This window comes from Oreochromis niloticus, unplaced genomic scaffold (genome assembly GCF_001858045.2).
Source record: "Oreochromis niloticus isolate F11D_XX unplaced genomic scaffold, O_niloticus_UMD_NMBU tig00002136_pilon, whole genome shotgun sequence".
NCBI classification, from domain to species: Eukaryota; Metazoa; Chordata; class Actinopteri; order Cichliformes; family Cichlidae; genus Oreochromis; species Oreochromis niloticus.
In genome coordinates this window covers 122,490-142,818 of record NW_020327578.1, presented here as the reverse complement: position 1 = coordinate 142,818, position 20,329 = coordinate 122,490, and the positions used below count along the sequence as shown (strand labels likewise).

The window sequence follows — 20,329 nt, the reverse complement described above, 5'->3', positions numbered from 1 at the left end:
TTTTGATAGGAAATTGCTTAATTTTAGAAATGTTTTTGCTCTATAAAATAGTTTTTTTCTTTTAGAATCACTCATCTTAGCAGTAGGATTTACATGAAAAGAGAAACAAATTAAGTTTGAGTGAAAATGTACATTTTTGCACTCTCTGGTCAACTGACAAAGTGAATCAAATGACTCAAAAAATTCGATTCGCATTGGTGAGTGACTCATTAAAACTCGATTCAGTAAAAAGAATCAAATTTACCATCACTAGAAAGGAGATTGGCGCTAATTTTGAAATAACACTCCCACGTGGTTACGTTGTGCAGCTGAGTCATGTGACCGCACAGCTACAAATCACAGCAGAGCCGGGAAAAGGGGGCGGAGCAAAGTGTGTGTGCAGGAGAGGAGTCGAGCAGAGAGAGCTGCTTTTTCATGAAACGGGAGTAAAGTAGTGAACTTACAGGAACATATACCACTACCAACGTTTGGATCGATATCTGCATCGATCTGCACCCTTGTCTCCTGGATTGTAGCTGAGATCAGCGTGAACCACGTGGGTCTCTGCTCCCTGATCTGTTTCCTTTTTGGAAAGACTTCCAGCTTCATCACGGAGTTTCTCTCGGTTTGTGGGCTCATCTAAAGGTAAGCACCCAGCTAACTTTAATGTGGGTTCAGTTTATGTTGAGTTTATCTCTGTTGAGAATAATAGATTGCTTGGTATACACTGGAGTTAGTCAGACTGTAGAGTTTGTGATTGCTTGCAACATTATGAAATGGCGGTTGCTATGGGGTAAGAATATATATAGAAAAATAGTCTTGGAATATGAACAAAAGGATGGGCTGCAGGGCAGGAGAACAGCCAACCCCCACCCCCAGGACAGTAAGCCACAGGTAAAAGCGTGGGGGAGGGCAACCCCAGGGTGAATAATAGCGATTAACAGACCACGTGACTTTCGCGCATTGCATGCCGGGAACTCTTGGCAAAACAATCCAAATGCAAGCATTTGTAGCACCGCAAAACGTTCTCCGGTTCCAATAAATTCTTGCTTTTTCTTTGCCCGCCAAAAAAGGTATGTACAAAACGAAGGAGAACAATGTGACCTGAAGTTATTAAACTTCATGAGTGCATACACTCATGAAGTTTAGTAACTTCAGGTCACTGCAACAAGCCCAGGTACAGTTTACCGACGGATGGGTACAGGACCTTGAAATGCACCGTGTAGAACGAAAGACCATCGTACATATCATAAGTTTACCGGTCTCACAAATCATCTTCATAAATACACATTCGTTAACCGTTTATTAATAGGACCTTTGAGCGCAACGGTAATTAATTAGTAGTGGAAATAATTTCTGGTACACATTACAGAAATGTAGCAGTGACAATAATATTGTACGCTCTAATTGTACTGGGCAATTAGTGATACAAAAAAACTGTTTTATCCTGTGAATAAAAGTATATGTTTTTGTCAATGTACCGTGGTAATAACAGCAGCGAAATGCAATATTGTGTTAGGACAATTCACTATTTATGCACAATAAACAAAGGAGCATAGTGCTACAATTTCTGTTCAGCACCAGACTTGCTTGTAACCTATATCACCAATTATGTTATGAAAAATGACGTATTAACTACTACAAAACACTGAGCTTTGTGGGAATGCTTGGAGCAGACTAACCTGTGAGCTGGCGTGTTCTGGGACGTTATATTTGGTCTGCAATCCAGGCCATCCATCGCCTGTTTGTTACTTTGGAAACATGGCTCGAACAATTTCTCTTCAACGACATAATCCGATAACAACCGATCTCTTTACCCGTCGGCTTCCCGTGGCTGTCATGCGATCGGCTATTGCAGTTAATAATACAACAGCTTCTTGCCATTATTTGTGTTTCTTTTTATCGCTGTGTAACTGATTTCAATTGAAAGCCTGCGTGCGCTAGTACCTCTTGCCACGAGTTCCCAGAACTCTTTGCGGTTTTACCCCTGAATGACATCACATTTTCAATCTCTATAGAGAGAGAGAGAGAGAGTAGTGGAAGCCTACTGAGAAGGGGTGCCAAAGGGCTACCCCCGCCGCTCGTCCCCCTTACGCTATAAAGGTGTGTGTGAGGAATGCTCCTCACACACTTTAGAATAGGACTTCATAGGATGATCTCCAGATGCGTCTGTATTTTATTTACTCCCAGCCAGGGGCGATTCTAGGATCAGAGCTTTGGGGGTGCTGAGCACCCAGAGAGCTGCCCAACCAGGCAAGGTAAACCTGTCTCTGTCAGTCCCTGCATCCTTAAATGTTGTTGCTGCAAAAGAAGAATGGATTGGAATAAAAAAAAAAAAAAAATACATATCCTAACCTTAATTACTGGGGGAGAATAATGAATGATGCTCATAGTGAGTAAAAAGTAAACAGTGCATTCTCTGGAAAGAGATTCACTTTTAATGCGTAAAATGTATAATACAGAAACATTAAAAAACACTTCCAAAACAGAATAAATTATTACAAAATATTAATAAAAACTATAAAAATGGAGGCCACTTTGCCTGTGGTAGAATGTATACAATGTATGAAAAAATCTTTACTGCAGATACTAATTTTACTAATTTAATAATAATAATTTTGTGTTGTAAGATTTATGAGTTTCATGCTTTCATAGTGGTACTTGGGAGAGCTTGACACTTTTATCAGGTGGTACACACTGTAAAAAGTTTGAGAAACACTGATAAGTGTACGTGTGCTTTTGGAAAACATTTAAAGCTGCAGTACAGAATCTTTGAAACAAGCTTAAAACACTTTTAGAATATAAACAGAGCATCTGCTTCTCTTTACAGCTCCTCACTCCACCAGGGCTCCGTTTGGCACTTTCTGATAGTGTGCAAATGTGATGTACGTACTGCGGCAGTCATACAGAAAACTAGACGGTCCAAAAGTTGGCCTACGCATTACTGGTTTTAATAGAGTTGTGGCTGAACCACATAAAATATATCATTGATTTTAATCTCCCCAATCAATGATAATGTTATGTTGGAATGTTGTTAAAGAGGGTCAAAAATGTTTCAACCCAGTTTGTTTTGCAGATTCTGTATAGCAGCTGTAATATAGGGAGAACACAACTTCCAGATTGTGTGAGTAAAATTAGGTTTTGTCTCTTTGTCAGTTTAACAGTTTCTGTTTTGCCTGTCAGTTGTCTGCTTTCTTACCTGGTTCTTCCTGACCTTGTACTTTCTCCTCACATTCCCCTCTTTCCTCTCTCCCTCTTTGAACTGACAATCATACACAAATAGATTGTATTCAATTAGATGAAAATTTACATTAATATGAAAAAAATTCTATTAAGATCACTAACAAAAAGTCCTCTCAGTATTGATTGCAAACAGGACAGTGGTAACAACAGTAGGCTACGGACAATCTTAAGTTTTAGATTTTAAATAGGCTATATAAATTTCAGTGGGAGCAACAGGACGATTAGATGTGGCTGATTTTACTACAGAGTAGGACGGATTGTAGAGTAGCAAACATCGTAGGAAAAGACGTTTTCAACACTGCAGGTTACCTGGGTGTGATGTTTTTCTGCTAAAAAGAAACATGGTCTGAGTCCTACCTAACTATATAAAGAGTAACTGAAGGTTAAATGCAGCTAACATGTCCTGTTAGCTGCAGACACTCAACCTCCACTCCTCTGCGTCTCAGCCACCATCACTCTGGCTGAAGCACCCCCAAAAATGGGTCAATATCACCCCTGCTCCCAGCACAAATGGATTTTGGAAGTAAAAGTCTCCGCCTGATTGCTACCATCAAAAAGAATCGTACTCCAACAGCTCCTGGATGAGGTCTTCTGCTGCTCTCCTCGGTATCTGTTCACAGTTTATTGTGAAGATGTTGAGAGAAGAGTGAGGCTGCGTCCACACTAGCCCGGATAGATTGGAAAATGGCGTTCTCTTCTGAAAACATTCCGTGTCCACACTAGTATTTTCAGTCGTTTTCACAGTGTTGCGCGTTCACATTGAAACGACCGAAAATCCTTACGTGCCAGTAGGGCTGGGCGATATGGCCTAAAATTCATATCGCGATATCATTTGAAGCATGTGCAGTAACGATATATATCACGATATGGTCCCTCAACACCAGCTTCCTGCACAAGAAAGCCCAACAGAGTCTCTTCTTTCTGAGAAGACTGAGAAAGGCCCAGCTTCCACCACCGATCCTGACCACCTTCTATAGAGGAACTATTGAGAGCATCCTGAGCAGCTGTATCACTGCCTGGTTTGGGAACTGTGCCATATCGGACCGCAAGACCCTACAGCGGATAGTGGGAACAGCAGAGAAGACCATCGGAGTCTCTCTCCCCTCTATTAAGGACCTCTACACCACACGCTGCATCCGCAAAGCCACCAGCATTGTGGCTGATTGGACACACCCCTCTCACACACTCTTCACACTCCTGCCATCTGGAAAAAGGTACCAAAGCATTAGGGCACACACATCCAGACTGTGCAACAGCTTCTTTCCACAAGCCATCCGTCTCCTCAACAAAAAGGGACTGGACTGATAAACACACACACACACACACACACACACACACACACACTCTATCACTCAGCTCAACTCAACTACCTCAAAGCATTGAGACTGGACTTACACATCAACCTGTAAATGCTCTTTTTGCACAATATTTTTATTGTGGTGTCGCGAAAATGAGAGATAACCGGGGACGGTTACTAAAGTAGTGACAACGCCACCTGGGGGAGAGCGCCACAACCCCAGGAAAGATTTCTCTAGCCAATGAGAGGACTGCACTGGCTACCAAAGCCCACAGACTCGTTATTTAAAGGCAGAGGGGAGACAAAGGAAGTTTATAATTCCAAAGTTTATTAAGAGAAACTACTAAAACATAACTATAAGATTAAAAGGCACCTAGGGTAGCAGGGGTGAGAGAGTAAAATAATAAATTAAAACCCTTTATTACCAAACGATAATTAAAACAACATACTCCCTGCCACAATGCTACCCTAAAACAAGCACAATATATTAAAAAGAAGCAACTAGACAAAATGGTGGAGACCGGCCACTTGAGGAGGCAACCTACAGGGAGGAGTGCCCAAGGGTGCCACCAATTACTCACCCGTGTGATTTCACAGCAAACCTCACTCACACTAAATTCTAAAGGGTGCAATCTGCCTATGCCCGGTGTGTACACTCGCATGCATCGGGGAGGGGATTCCACCTCATGTGCCTAGCCTCTGAACAAGCGGCCGCACCTCCACTAAAACAATAAAAGAAAAGATAAAACGTTAAACAATCAATAAAAGATCAACATAAAACCAACACATCCCAAATCACTATACATTATAAAAGTAGTGCATAACAAACAAAACGGCATCTGACAAGACAGCAGCAGTCTAATGCACACCTGCAACAAGAGAGGGAAACAGTAGTCAGAGTCCACCCTACTATGCCACAGTATGATAAACAAAAGTCGCACTTACCACTCTCTAAGGGCAACTGAGTAGCTTTCCTTAAGAGATATGTGGAGCTCAACTGCCTAGTGCTGCAGCCACCTTAGATTGCCAAGACTGCCAAATGCCTTCTCTCAGTAGTGAAGCGCAGCTGTTTCTTATAGCCGGGTAATTGTCAGCTGGAAGGTGTGGATGTCAGTGGTGCGTTTATGGACATCATGTAACATCCCAACCCAGAATCTACTTCACTACATTATGTTTACTGTTCCTGCACTACCTACATACCAAGTATGTTTACGGTTTCCTTTGCACTACTTACCTAGTTAGAATAGTTAGTTTTAGTTAGTTAGTTTTTGTTAATTTATGTTGTAATTTATGTTAGGTCAGTCTGTCCTGTCTCTAGTTAGCTAGTTTAGTTATTTTCTGTTAATTTATGTTGTAAATTTATGTTGCATGTAGCACCTTGGCCCTGGAGGAACGCTGTTTCGCCTCACTGTGTACAAACTGTATATGGCTGAAGTGACAATAAAGCCAACTTGACTTGACTTGATATATTCTTTTCTTCTGTATAACGTATTTTCCGCACTATAAGGCACACTTAAAATCCTTTAATTTTCTCAAAAATTGAGAGTGTGCCTTATGTGTGAATTCTGGTTGTGCTTACTGACCTCAAACCGATTTTGGCGTGCAGAAATCTGTTAAAAATGTTTTAGTACAACTTTGGTAAGCCGTACTGCTTGATGGATTGTCAGAGCATTACGGCTGCCGTAGTGAGGAGCTTCGCGGAGTAATCTGGGTCCAAAACTCCGTCCGCTTCATGTCGCAAAGTCAAAAGAACACTAAGAGTTAAAAACGGTCTAAGTTATTTCATCTTTAATTAAATCATCAGCGTTGCTGCTTTATCGGGTGTAACAATTAAGTTTTACATCCATGAAAACAGAATTTATTAAGTTTAACGGAGTTAGAAGTTAACAGGAAGTTAGCTCGCTAGTTTCCACCTAAACATGACATACCATGTTCTGACTGAGATTTTTGAAACTAATTAAAACGTAAAGCTCTGCTACCACTTCCAACATAAATGAAGACAGAAAACTAAACAGCAGTGGCGTTTGCAGGGTTACTGAAGTTGGACTACCTGGTATATAATGTTGTGCTTCGTGATTGCTAGCGACACAGCTATGTTAGCAAATTTATATCGTTTCTATTGTATATCGTTTATATCGCCCACCCCTATGTGCCAGTACTGCGCATGTGTGAAACGCAAGAAGATTCGACCTGCCTCATTTCTGTCTGCTGCTTATTTACTTTCTGGTGTTCTGACAAACCATCCTACTTTGGCAAAACATCCTACCGTAAGTAGTTTATGCACATTTCTGCTGTCACAGAGTAATTCCAGCACAAATTTAAGTAGGTATGACACTTTGCCACTTAACTTTGCCCATCAGAGTATGCTTGTAGCTCATATTCAAAACGCCAGGACAGTTTGCCACTTAATTTTACCCGTTAAAGTATGCTTGTAGGTATTATTCACAAAGGTATCATGGTTTGGCACTTAATTTTACCCATCATAGTATGTTTCTGGCTGTTATTGACAAAGGTAGGATGGTTCGCCACTGAATTTTAGCTGTTAAAGTATGCTTGTAGCTCAGATTAACAAAGGTAGGTTGGTTTGGTGCATGTGCAGAAGCAACGGGTAGGATGGTATGTCAGGTAGGATGAATTCCCAGAACACCGGCTCTTTGAAACGTGGCAGCAAACTGTTGAGGAAAAGCACAGTTTTTTTAAATGGACTAATAATGAGGTGGACTTGTTGCTGTGAGTAACACAAAAGTAAAAAGTTGCAAAAGTGATTGAGAGTTAAATAATTTCAAGAAATCTGGAGCATGTACAGACTGATATTAATCTTTAATAGGACTGTCAAAATTGAGAGCAAACAAAACAACTAACTCATAAGGTTAACATGCGTCATCGTTTTAGAAAGTTTTCGCAAATCCACCGTTTTCAGATGTATTTGTTTTCAAGAGCGTTTTCAAACCACTGCGCTTTCCATCAGCGAAAACGCCGTCTCAGTGTGGACCGGATGCCAAAATGGAGAGAAAACGATGCATTTTCAAACAAAAACGCGTTAGTGTTGACATAGCCTCAGGCTACACTCACACTATTCAGCTGGTGTTTCCACTTCAATGTAGTCCACGTCTATTCCATTAAAATATGCTCTACAAGTGTCAGTCCCATACTAAACACACTAATCTGGCTAAGTGTGTTTTGCTCCCCCACAAAACCATCTTCACCTGTGTCTCTTTCTTCTCTCTGTACTAAAACTAGAACCTCTGTTGTAATTTAACACTCAGTGTCTTCCGTGTTGGGTGATTCTCTGCGTTCTTCCTCCTCTTCTTGCTTCAATCTCAGGGGTAGACTGCCCTGAGATATGTTTTTCCACAGACTAGGGGATTATTCTGCCCCTGCAGTTGAGATTTGAGACGGACAGATCCGATATTACGTATTGGTCCGATACTCACCTAAATTACTCGATCGGTTATCGAAAAGAAATTCAAAATTTAATCCGATCTTTTAAATATCACAAAAGCACTTCACAAAAACTTGCGGCATAGCGTAACCCAGCTCATAACCTTAGCACGTCGGAGCAGCATGTGTCACGTGATAGAGCGGCTGTGGCGTAAGAGAGCTGTCGGTGGTCTGGTGGAGCATTTGGAGCATCGCTACGAAACCAGCATTTCATCTCAGAGAAAGCTGTCCCAGAGAAATCAAGAAAGCATTCCCACGCTAAGCTTCACAACCGATATATGGAGCGACTGCCTCTTCTTCTCTCCCCCTCCCTCTCCTGTTGCTACTTCAATCATGAAACTGATCAGTGATCAGCTGATTGGCCATTCTGTCGTAGTCTTGGATCCTGGACCCGACCTCACGCATGCAAAACCAGTGTGCTGTGCTGTGAAGTTTCTCAACAATGATGTGCATTTTTGGAGATATGTTCGGCAAATAAACAAAAACGTCATATTGCCAGAAGTGTCATCACTAAAAACACTAAGTCGAAAATCAAGCCTTTTATCATCACAGTCTTGGTCTGCCAATAAACAATGGCCTAGTTTTTATTTTTATCTTTTGTAAAGACAGCATCTGTGAGGATCTCCTGTTGCTACTTCAATCATGAAACTGATCAATGATCAGCTGATCGGCTGACTTTCATCCTAGATGACTTTTATATCTCGTCGGGACTGGATTTTATATTCCTGATGGAAACTTGGCTTGGACGCGGTGAGTTTTCTTCTTTCTCGGAACTCCTTCCTCCCGATTGTTCATTTTTCAGCTCTCCCCAGACCAATGGTAGAGGTGGAGAGCTAGCTTCAGTATTTAAAAACGATTTTCGCTGTCACCTCCCTTAAAGCAGGATGTCTTCCAGTCTACGATGGGTCCACTGTGAAGGTGCAATAACATGGGGCCCACTTGTGATAACATTCTACATGCATGTATACAACTGGTGAACACTAAAGTGAGGAAATGATATTACTATTACTAATGTGTTATGATTTATAAAAAAAGAAATGTGGCACTACAACATGAATAACACAGCGCTGGTAAATACACACAGAAATGAACAACTACAAGATTAAGTCTGCATGGCCCACAAGCTCACGCGACCCTAGGATGTCGCTGTCATCTTCCTGCTCCTGGAAAAACATACATACATCCACCCTTTCCTTCTCTGCTTGGAGTAGGTGCAATCTGCGTATCAGTGTCAATTCAGTGAACCATTTGTCCCCATTATCAGTCCAGTCTCAGTGCACTCCTCAAACATGAAAAGAAAAAAAGAAAATAACATACTACAAAATATAAAAATACGAAAATCTAGTTTTAGGACTTCCCAAAGCATACTCGTCTCCTTAAACTGATAAATCAAACCAAAACTTATTGACAGGTTCCACTTGGTAAAAAAAAATGTAGCCGCCAAATAAATCCCCAAAACATTCATCCACCAGCCACACACATTTCACACAACCCTAATGTCCTATTAGTTTGCTAATAAGTTTCTTCCCATGTAACCAGGTGTATGTCATGGTAAACCCTCCCCCACACATTTGAATTTAAATTTATTTAAAAGGGACAGTGCAGTTTGACATAGTCCAAGTACAAAACATGAAACTGATGTAACACACATAAGTTCATAGCTATTGCTAATTTTCAACAATTGTCCCTTGTTGGGCTTACAATCAAAATAAATACATTTTACCATACATACATTTTCATAAAGCCAAAATACATCGTAAATACAACTACAATTAATAGACAATAAAAATAAAATCATTAGTTAAAATGACTACATCTCTGATTTCCCTTTAACCAAGCTTTAACCTTCAATGGAAAGGATCTGATGTCTGTAATCAATTTGATTTTGGTTGGACATGTGTTCCACAGATTGCAAGCCTTTATGGAAAATGCCGACTGACCAAATTTAGATCTGCGATATGATATCTTGCAGTTTCCGTTCACCATGCTTCTAGTAATACGATTACTATCTTGTCTCTGGATGTATCTATTAAGACACTCTGGGGCCATCCTATTTATACATTTAAAGACTAATTTAAGAAAACACAAATGATTAAAACTCCTAAAACTAAGTAGATTATATTTCTCTAAAATGTGACAATGATGCCAGGGCTGCACGATTTTGCATAAAATGAGAATCTCGATTTTTTTTTTTGCTTAGAATTGAGATCACAATTCTCTCACGATTTTCTTTTCCAATATAAATATTTATTGCACTTATTAACTGCACATCAACTTCCTAACAGTTGAGACTGAACATAAAAACAATCAATGTCTCACTTGTCTACTCTTACATACAAAACCTTAAAATACTTCTAACAATAACATTTTGAACAGTATTCTTTCCGTGTGTAAGGTGATGAGAGAGGTAGGTAAAAGCTATGTTTCTTAAAATGTAAACCACAATTATTAACAAAATATAACGCTGAGTTTGGCTGAATCATACGTCTGTCGTTGCCGTGAAATCTTGTACTGCTTGTAATTCCGTCTCCACCCTTGTCCGACACTGCGTGTATAGAACAGGTAGTGCAACATTTGAAAAATAGTTGCAGGACGGCACTGTGTAGCGTTTGTCTAGGGTGTTGATCACTTCAAACAGGTGATCCAGTAATGCTGCACTAATGAATTAGACTAACTACTCACTTTAGCTAAAGTTATTAAGTTAGCTAAAGAGTTGGGATGCTGTGTAAGACATAAATAAAGCTAAAATACAAAGGTTTGGACACCGTTTTGCCTGTTTCCCTACTGTAGGGGTCTCTGCAAGCATACAGGGCTCTGACAGGGTACAAGATGACAACTTTGGAATTCTACTAGAAACAGTCGATCATATTTGTTTGTCAAAGCTGAATTCAGGGCAAACTACGCTAAATTAGCGTTTTTAGCTAACAGCTACAATAAGCATAAAAGTTACTGTATGGCTATCATTTGTTAACATGACTGTTGGGTCTTAACCCAGACCCCGCTGTATCCAGGACTTGTTCCCATGAAAGAAAAACAAGGCAACAGTGTTCGATCGATTACTTGCGCAAGGGAGGCCTCATCTGTGTCCAGCACGACAATGACCCCAATGATGGCCTCCTCTCGCTGGCTTTTATTGAGAGACAGTTCACACAAAACACAGCAAAGCAACGCCCACATGGTTCTAAGGCATTGTATGTTTATGTGTGAACTTCTATATGTAAGTAGGAATGTGTGTGTGTGTGTGAGAGAGACCTCCTGCTGACCAAAGGGTCGTAAACGCAGGAAGCTTACATCAAAAGAAGTAGATCCTCCAGATAGGATGTATCTGCAATAAAACTTTACAGCCCCCTACCCAGAACCCCGAGAATCTGGGGAGGGGTCTGTGGAATTCCTTTCATCCTACAGTTAAACAATGTAGAAATGGATGGTAAGCATAAAAATAACAAACATTTAACAATTCACTCTAACAATGACGCTTGTTCTTATACATGTAATACATTTATTACCAACCTGAGAGTTTATCCGCTGGTCATTCGACATGACGAATGACTTCTGAAGTCTTAATTCAGCTCAAGACGCTGTAGATTCCCATCAGTAACACTTTCGGTCTGCTAGTAAAACGTAGTTCTATTAATCTGCGCTTGACCCGGAACCGGATGTAAGTTCCAAAAAACTGAATTTTGGAACTGAAATTGAATTGTAGAACTGAAACTGAATGGTGAGAGTGAAACTGAAATTATTCGAGAGTTGAATTTTTAAAGGATAAAATGCAGTTTCAGAGCAAATGAATTCATTTTCAATATATAAAATTCAATTTCAATTTAGTGATGATCATTTTCAAACCATAGATTCAATTTCAAATTAGACTAATTCAAATTCAGTTTTCAAAAGCATTTATTCAAGTTACAATTCAGATTCAATCTGAGCAATTCAAATTCAAATTAACTTATTCAAATTCAGTTTCTAATGGCACAGATTTCTGCCCATAGTTGAAGCAGGTATATGGTGCTGAATTAACTCAAAACAATTCAGATTAGCCTTGACCGTCTTAGCAGTCTTCTTTACATGCTTGTCAAATTTAAGACGTAAATCAAAAATTATTCCTAAAAACTTAAAATCTTTGACCTTCTTTATTTCTTCGTTCCTTAACTGGATTTTAAACTTATCATTTATCTGATCATCAGGAACAAGAAACTAAGAATCTGTTAGTCTCACTCATTTAAACCCTCTGCTGCATTCTGTTCACCCCTGCTATCATTCAATCATCTTTCCTAATATAATATTAGTCCACTAGTTCATATATCGCTTCTTATCTCACTAAGTGAACCGAACAAGATGATAAAATCAGAAACACAGGCTTAAAATACCATCTGGTATTCATGAGCTTCATTGCATGTGTGTGTATGTGTTAGTAGGATTAAAACACTCTGTGCTTATGTATGTTGTTTTAATTCCTTTCCCCTTTTTCTGAAACAAATCTGTTTACTACACCTTCTTGTTTCAGAAACATCTAAAGAAGAAAGTCTCTATTGTAGTCAGGCACAGCTAAATTCTGCTTGTGAGTTAACCTAGCCAACCACACTGTGTGTTGTTAACACCTTCAACATGTACCCCCTCGTGATGTGTGCCACTTCCTCTATGTCCTCTATATGTACCACCATATGGAGAACCACAATAGCCACACAGGGCAAGGCAAGGCAAGTTTATTTATATAGCACAATTCACCAACAAGGTGATTCAAAGTGCTTTACAGGGACATTAAAAACAAAAACAAATAAAAAGCATGATTAGAATTGATTAAAAAACAGTAGATAAAATCAGAACAGTAGATAAAATCAGTAGTTCAAATTGAAGTTTAGAAATTTAAACTTAAGTGTGGATTTGGTGTTTTTTTCAAATGCAGATGAGAATAGGTGAGTCTTCAACCTGGATTTAAATAAACTTAGTGTTTCAGCTGATCTGAGGCTCTCTGGGAGTTTGTTCCAGATATATGGAGCATAAAAGCTGAATGCAGCTTCTCCGTGTTTGGTTCTGACTCTGGGAACTGATAAAAAACCAGATCCAGATGACCTGAGGGATCTGGAAGGTTCATACTGGGTCAGGAGGTCACTGACATAGTTTGGTCCAAAAATATTCAGAGCTTTATAGACCAGCATCAGAACTTTAAAGTCTATCCTCTGACGGACAGGCAGCCAGTGTAAAGACCTCAGAGCTGGACTGATGTGGTCCACTTTTTTGGTCTTAGTGAGGACTCGAGCAGCAGAGTTCTGAATGAGCTGTAGTTGTCTGACTGATTTTTTAGGTAGACCTGTAAAGATGCTGTTACAGTAATCAAGCCTGCTAAAGATGAATGCATGGACTAGTTTTTCCAGGTCCTGTTGAGACATCAGATCTTTTATCCTTGAAATATTCTTGAGGTGATAGTAAGCTGATTTTGTTATTGTCTTAATGTGTTTTTCTAAGTTTAGGTCTGCGTCCATCACTACACCCAAATTTCTCGCCTGGTTTGTGGTTTTTAGGTGTATAGACTGAAGTTCTCTGGTGACCTGTAATCGTTTTTCTTTGGCACCAAAGACTATTACTTCAGTTTTGTTTTTGTTCAGCTGGAGAAAATTGTGGCACAACCAGTCATTAATTTCCTCAATGCATTTACCAAGAGCCTGTACAGGGTCTCGGTCTCCTGGTGACATTGTGATATATGTTTGTGTGTCATCTGCATAGCTATGATAGTTTATTTTGTTGTTCTTTATAATCTGTGCCAGTGGGAGCATGTAAATGTTAAACAGAAGGGGTCCCAAGATGGAACCTTAGGGAACTCCACATGTGATACTTGTCTGCTCAGATGTGAAGTTACCTGTTTTCTAAGTATGTTTTGAACCAGTTTAGTACAGTTCCTGAAAGACCTGCCCAATTCTCCAGTCATTTGAGTAATATGTTGTGGTCAACTGTATCAAATGCTGCACTGAGATCCAGTAAAACTAAGACTGACATTTTTCTACTGTCTGTATTCAGACATGTCATTAAACACTTTGGTCAGAGCGGTTTCAGTGCTGTGGTTTTGTCTAAAACCTGACTGGAAGGCATCATAGCAGTTATTCTGTTTTACAGTTTTTCTCAGTTGCTTTGGTGCATTTCTCACAACAGAATTAAACTTTGCACAATAGTTAGTTCAACCTCCACAACATGTAGTCGTTTTGGCACAACCTTGTGGCGGTTTCATGTTCATTTCACCCAAAGGCAAATGCCTTTGGACATGAAACAGTTGAGTAAGTACAAATATCTAAAGAATGGTTATTTTGACTTGCTATTCATCACTATCTCCTTGCTTCTATCATGAATGTCACAATTATTTATACTTGTACCGGCTGAATAGTCATTGTCCATACAACTAATAGTCTTCATTTCATTGCTTGTGTCAGTGCACTCAAAATTGTTGAACATCTTGTCAAACAATTTGTACACCCATTTTGAAAACCCTATTTTTAAGGAGTTTCCATGAAAATCTCCATAAATTACTTTTCTCAGGTGAACCTTATCTCACACTAATGAAAATTGGTGTGTGTTACTCTTACTTGCAACCAATGAAAAGCCTCTTCTACCCAGTCATAGGTGAATCGCGTTACAGTATCCCCTACTCTACAAGTATATATATAATGTAAACCAACAGACAGGATTGGCATGAGGTGCATACTGAATCTACAAAAGCTTGTGATGACATCACAGCAGAGTCCTGCAGAGGGTGGATTCGACACTCCAGAAGATACTTTCCTCGATGCAACGATAGAGCTGACATTTGCTGTGATGTTGATGCAAATATGTGGGCAGAAAGACGGGAGCGTCTAGATATCAATGATTGATATGCAGCAGTGTCTGTTTTTCAGGTTTTTTTTGTTTCATAACTACTGCAGTAAGGTTTACTGTCTAAGTGAGTTTATGTTTGTTGTAAAATGTTTGATTTACTGTATTTCCCCAGTTGCACAATGCTGTGCACAGTTTCAATTGAATATTATCAAGAGTGCATATGAAGTGTCTTGAGTTTCCTTTACAATTTATGGTTTTCAGACTTGACATGTCATTGGGAACAACCTACAAAGAAATCCGTCACAATGAGAACATGTTCAAACCATTTGATTTTGTGACCAAAGGTGCTGGTGTACTGACTTGTAATTGTGACAGCCCAGACACTTTGATTGATATAAGTACTTGCTTTTGAAGCATTGACTCCTTATTTTGAGCAACTGACTTGCTTTTGAACAACTGACTTTTCTTTTTGATGAAGTGACTCACTTTTGCAAGTTATCCACCATGTTTTGCAGTTTGCACTAATTGTTAGTAGTGGTGCAGAGATCAATTCTGTTGTGAGAAATGCACAAAAGCAACAGAGAAAAACTGTAAGAAGTAATTGAGCTGTTGAGAAACTGCTTTTTCAATGATCTTACTTAAAAATGGGAAATTTGAGATCGGCCTGTAGTTGTTCATTTGTGTCTTGTCAAGATTGTCCTTTTTCAGTATAGGTTTAATTACAGCAGTTTTTAGTGGTTCTGGAAATACACCTGATATTACAGTTTTTCTCAGTCGCTTTGGTGCGTTTCTCAGAACACCATCAACATTTGCACAGCAGTTAGTGCATTTCCCAAAACAATTAGTGCAAACTGCAAAACCTAGTGGATAGCCTGCAAAAGCACGTCACATGCACAGAATTGATTATCCATACCGCAAAAGCAAGTATCCATGTCAATGAAACTGCCAGTGCCATCAAAATGAAAAGTCTTGACACCATCTGTATGAACAAGATAGTCAAATGGCATTGTCATGTTTCCACTATGACAGTTTATAATTTCAGTGTTTCCCATTGCAAAAACAATTGGTGACACCTGAAAATGCTGACGACAGCACTATGGCCTACCTGTACAGCCATCTGAAATGTGCAGTGAAGTCACTGTAGATGTTATGGGAGTCTTGGGAGTAACTGAGACACTGAATACGTACGTTTCACATTTCCATTGTGTAGAAGTGTTTGTAATCCTACAGAATTGTGCAAAAGACAAATATGCTACAGTCACTTGTTCACTGTAGAATACATGTAAACATAAAATCACCCATTTGGTAGAGCTGTGCACTAATGTGAACAATAAACAGCACATGTAACAGTACAGTAAATCATTCTGGCACATCCAGACGTTCCTGTCTGTCTGGCCACATACTTTCATCTACATCACAACAGATGTTATCCCTCGCAATGCAGCGAGGAAAGTATCTCCTGGAGTGGCGAATCCACCCTCTGCAGGACTCTGCTGTGATGTCATCACAAGCTTTTGTAGATTCAGTATGCACCTCATGCCAATCCTGTCTGTTGGTTTACATTATATATATACTTGTAGAGTAGGGGATACTGTAACGCGATTCACCTATGACTGGGTAGAAGAGGCTTTTCATTGGTTGCAAGTAAGAGTAACACACACCAATTTTCATTAGTGTGAGATAAGGTTCACCTGAGAAAAGTAATTTATGGAGATTTTCATGGAAACTCCTTGAAAATAGGGTTTTCAAAATGGGTGTACAAATTGTTTGACAAGATGTTCAACAATTTTGAGTGCACTGACACAAGCAATGAAATGAAGACTATTAGTTGTATGGACAATGACTATTCAGCCGGTACAAGTATAAATAATTGTGACATTCATGATAGAAGCAAGGAGATAGTGATGAATAGCAAGTCAAAAGTGACCATTCTTTAGATATTTGTACTTACTCAACTGCTTCATGTCCAAAGGCATTTGCCTTTGGGTGAAATGAACATGAAACCGCCACAAGGTTGTGCCAAAACAACTACATGTTGTGGAGGTTGAACTAACTATTGTGCAAAGTTTAATTCTGTTGTGAGAAATGCACCAAAGCAACTGAGAAAACTGTAAAGAAAAGTTGACGATCTGTAACAGGTCTGACTCCAAAGTCTTTGAGACCTTTTTGAAAAAACTTGTTGGCAGGACATCTAAACAGCAAGAGTTCAGTTGACCTAAGATGTCCTCCAGGTCCTTGCTGTTTATAGGGTGAAACTGTTCGATGGTGTTTAGACAGTTTTTCGGTGGACACAGTACATATCCTGAATCTTCTGTTGATGTACCAATTGCTTGTATAATCTTTTGGATTTTTTCTGTGAAGAATTTGGCAAAGTCATTGCAGGCCATGATCGAATGAAGTTCAGCTGCCACTGACACAGGAGGGTTTGTTAGCCTGTCAACTGTAGAGAATAGGACCCGAGCATTATGACTGTTTTTGGTGATGATGTCAGAGAAGTAGGACCTCCTTGCACTCCTCAGTTGTAAATTATAATTGTGAAGTTTCTCTTTATAGATGTCATAATGAACCTGCAGGTTTGTTTTTCTCCATCTGCGCTCAGCTTTCCTACACTCTCTTTTTTCATTTTTCACCAGTGTGGAGTTTCTCCATGGAGACTTTTTCCTTCCAGAGATAACCTTCACCTTAATGGGAGCAATAGTGTCCATTACATTTAACATTTTAGCATTGAAGCTAGTGACGAGCTCATTGACTGAACCTCTGGACAGGTCAGGTGTTAAGGGGAAGACCTGGTTAAAGATCTCATTACTGTTTTCAGTTATACACGGTTTTGTGATCACTGCTGTTGATATATTTATGTGGGCTGAAATTTTACTTTCAAAGAAAACACAGTAATGATCAGACAGGCCCACATGAGACACAGCAACCTTTGAAATGCTCAGGCCCTTGGAGATCAGTAGGTCAAGAGTGTGTCCTCTATTATGTGTGGCCTCTGTTACATGCTGAGTCAGCCCAAAGTTGCCCAGAGTGTTACTCAGGTCTTTAGTCCCTTTGTCCTGAGGGCTGTCCACATGGATGTTAAAATCCCCAACAATAATTACACAGTCAAAATCAACACAGATCACAGACAGCAGTTCACTGAGGTCATTAAAAAAGTCTGTGCAGTATTTGGGAGGCCTGTAAACATTAAGAAACATAACTTTGGATGGGGCCTTCAGCTGTAAAGCCACATATTCAAAAGACTGAAAACTACCAAGAGATAGCTGCTTACATTGAAGTGATTCATTAAATAAGACACACATCGAAATACAGAATTCTTAGATGCTTAGATGATGAATTGTAGAATAAATTCTCCATTTGTAAAATAATTTTAGAATTCCACATTAACAAAGTGAGTTTCGAAATGTTTTTTAAAAACCTCATTACCATCCTAGGGGAGCTAGGATGGTAATGAGGTGTTTGAAATGTTGTAGGTGGCAGAGTTTATACTGCTACCATTGAGACTGATCGGGACTCCGTCTTTGTGGGTCTATGGAAGTCCATCTATACAGGGTGTAGCATCCCCTGGGTAAAGGCGATGACATGCAGGGGGTCAGTGGTTTTTCCTTTCAAGTTCTTGTAGGCAACTGATGACTTTCTTTTTGTAGTTGCTTCTGGGGTTTCACCTTGAAGCTTCAGAGGTATTGTTGTCACTGAGGAGTTTAGTCATGTTTATTTGCTCTGCTTCTTTTTGTCAGGGATAAAATACATATATATACTTTTTGTGTCCCAGCTGAGTAACAGGAGGAGAAGAGTCTGGTGGTGCAGCAGAAGAACAATTTCAGCCATTTGGACTCAGCTCAGCCACTACAGAGGAAACAATGACTTCAACACAAAAGGTGAGAAAAACATCACAGTTACACTGTTATTGAAACTGTGTGTTCAGCTGGTTGGTTTTTAAAAACCCATTAACAGCAGCTTTATCTTTTCCATCCTGGGCTCCTCCATATATACAGAATCTACATTCACAACCAAAAACCACAGAAGTTACAAAAAAATACAAAGATCATATTTTCTCTACACACACTGAAACAACAATATCATCAGTTGAACTCAATTTTTGTCTGAAATAAAAGAGTTTCTCTACTGAGATCAATATTTCTTCAATAATGTCATTTTCATTACAACTCTCATTGTAGCACATCATTGTAATGTGATACTATCACCAGAAGGTGGTGGTAACACACCTACAATGTGTTTTTTGACATGTTTGATTCCACCAATGGAGGGAGTTTCAGTTTGTTCCACGACTTTATTTCACTCACTGCCTCTGTTTGTATCTCTGTCACTGCAGGACCAACATGGAGCGAGAAGTCAGCGCTCTCAGGAGTCCGACAAACCTCACAGAAGAAAGGGAGAGAAAACCTACAGCTGTGATGAGTGTGGGAAGGATTTTACCCTGGCTGGAAACTTAAAAAGACACCAACTCATCCACAGTGGAGTTAAACCGTACAGCTGTGACTTGTGTGGAAAGTCTTTTACCGAGGCTGGAAGCTTAAAAACACACCAAGTCATCCACAGTGGAGTTAAACCGTACAGCTGTGACTTGTGTGGAAAGTCTTTTACCCAGGCTGGAAACTTAAAAACACACCAACTCATCCACAGTGGAGTTAAACCGTACAGCTGTGACTTGTGTGGAAAGTCTTTTACCGAGGCTGGAAGCTTAAAAACACACCAACTCATCCACAGTGGAGTTAAACCGTACAGCTGTGACTTGTGTGGAAAGAATTTTACCCGGACTGGACACTTAAAAACACACCAACTCATCCACAGTGGAGTTAAAGCATACAGTTGTGACTTGTGTGGAAAGTCTTTTACCCAGGCTGGAGAATTAAAAAGACACCAACTCATCCACAGTGGATTTAAACCGTACAGCTGTGACTTGTGTGGAAAGTCTTTTACTCAGGCTGGAAACTTAAAAACACACCAACTCATCCACAGTGGAGTTAAACCGTACAGCTGTGACTTGTGTGGAAAGTCTTTTACCCAGGCTGGAAGCTTAAAAACACACCAACTCATCCACATTGGAGTTAAAGCATACAGCTGTGACTTGTGTGGAAAGTCTTTTACCCTGGCTGGAAACTTAAAAACTCACCAACTCATCCACAGTGGAGTTAAAGCATACAGCTGTGACTTGTGTGGAAAGTCTTTTACCCAGGCTGGAAGCTTAAAAATACACCAACTCATCCACAGTGGAGTTAAAGCATACAGCTGTGACTTGTGTGGAAAGTCTTTTACCGAGGCTGGAAGCTTAAAAACACACCAACTCATCCACAGTGGAGTTAAAGCATACAGTTGTGACTTGTGTGGAAAGTCTTTTACCCTGGCTGGAAACTTAAAAACTCACCAACTCATCCACAGTGGATTTAAAGCACACAGCTGTGACTTGTGTGGAAAGTCTTTTACCCAGGCTGGAAGCTTAAAAACTCACCAACTCTTCCACAGTGGAGTTAAAGCATACAGTTGTGACTTGTGTGGAAAGTCTTTTACCCTGGCTGGAAACTTAAAAACTCACCAACTCATCCACAGTGG

At 39.8% G+C, this 20,329-nt stretch overlaps 1 long non-coding RNA gene across 1 annotated transcript; it reads left to right on the top strand.

Moving 5' to 3' along the window:
- Positions 1-568: 568 nt before the first annotated feature.
- Positions 569-19,151, top strand: LOC109199729 (uncharacterized). The gene is made up of 3 exons (XR_002060040.2): positions 569-624; positions 18,531-18,636; positions 19,092-19,151. It is a non-coding gene; the product is annotated as an uncharacterized LOC109199729 (long non-coding RNA).
- Positions 19,152-20,329: the final 1,178 nt, after the last annotated feature.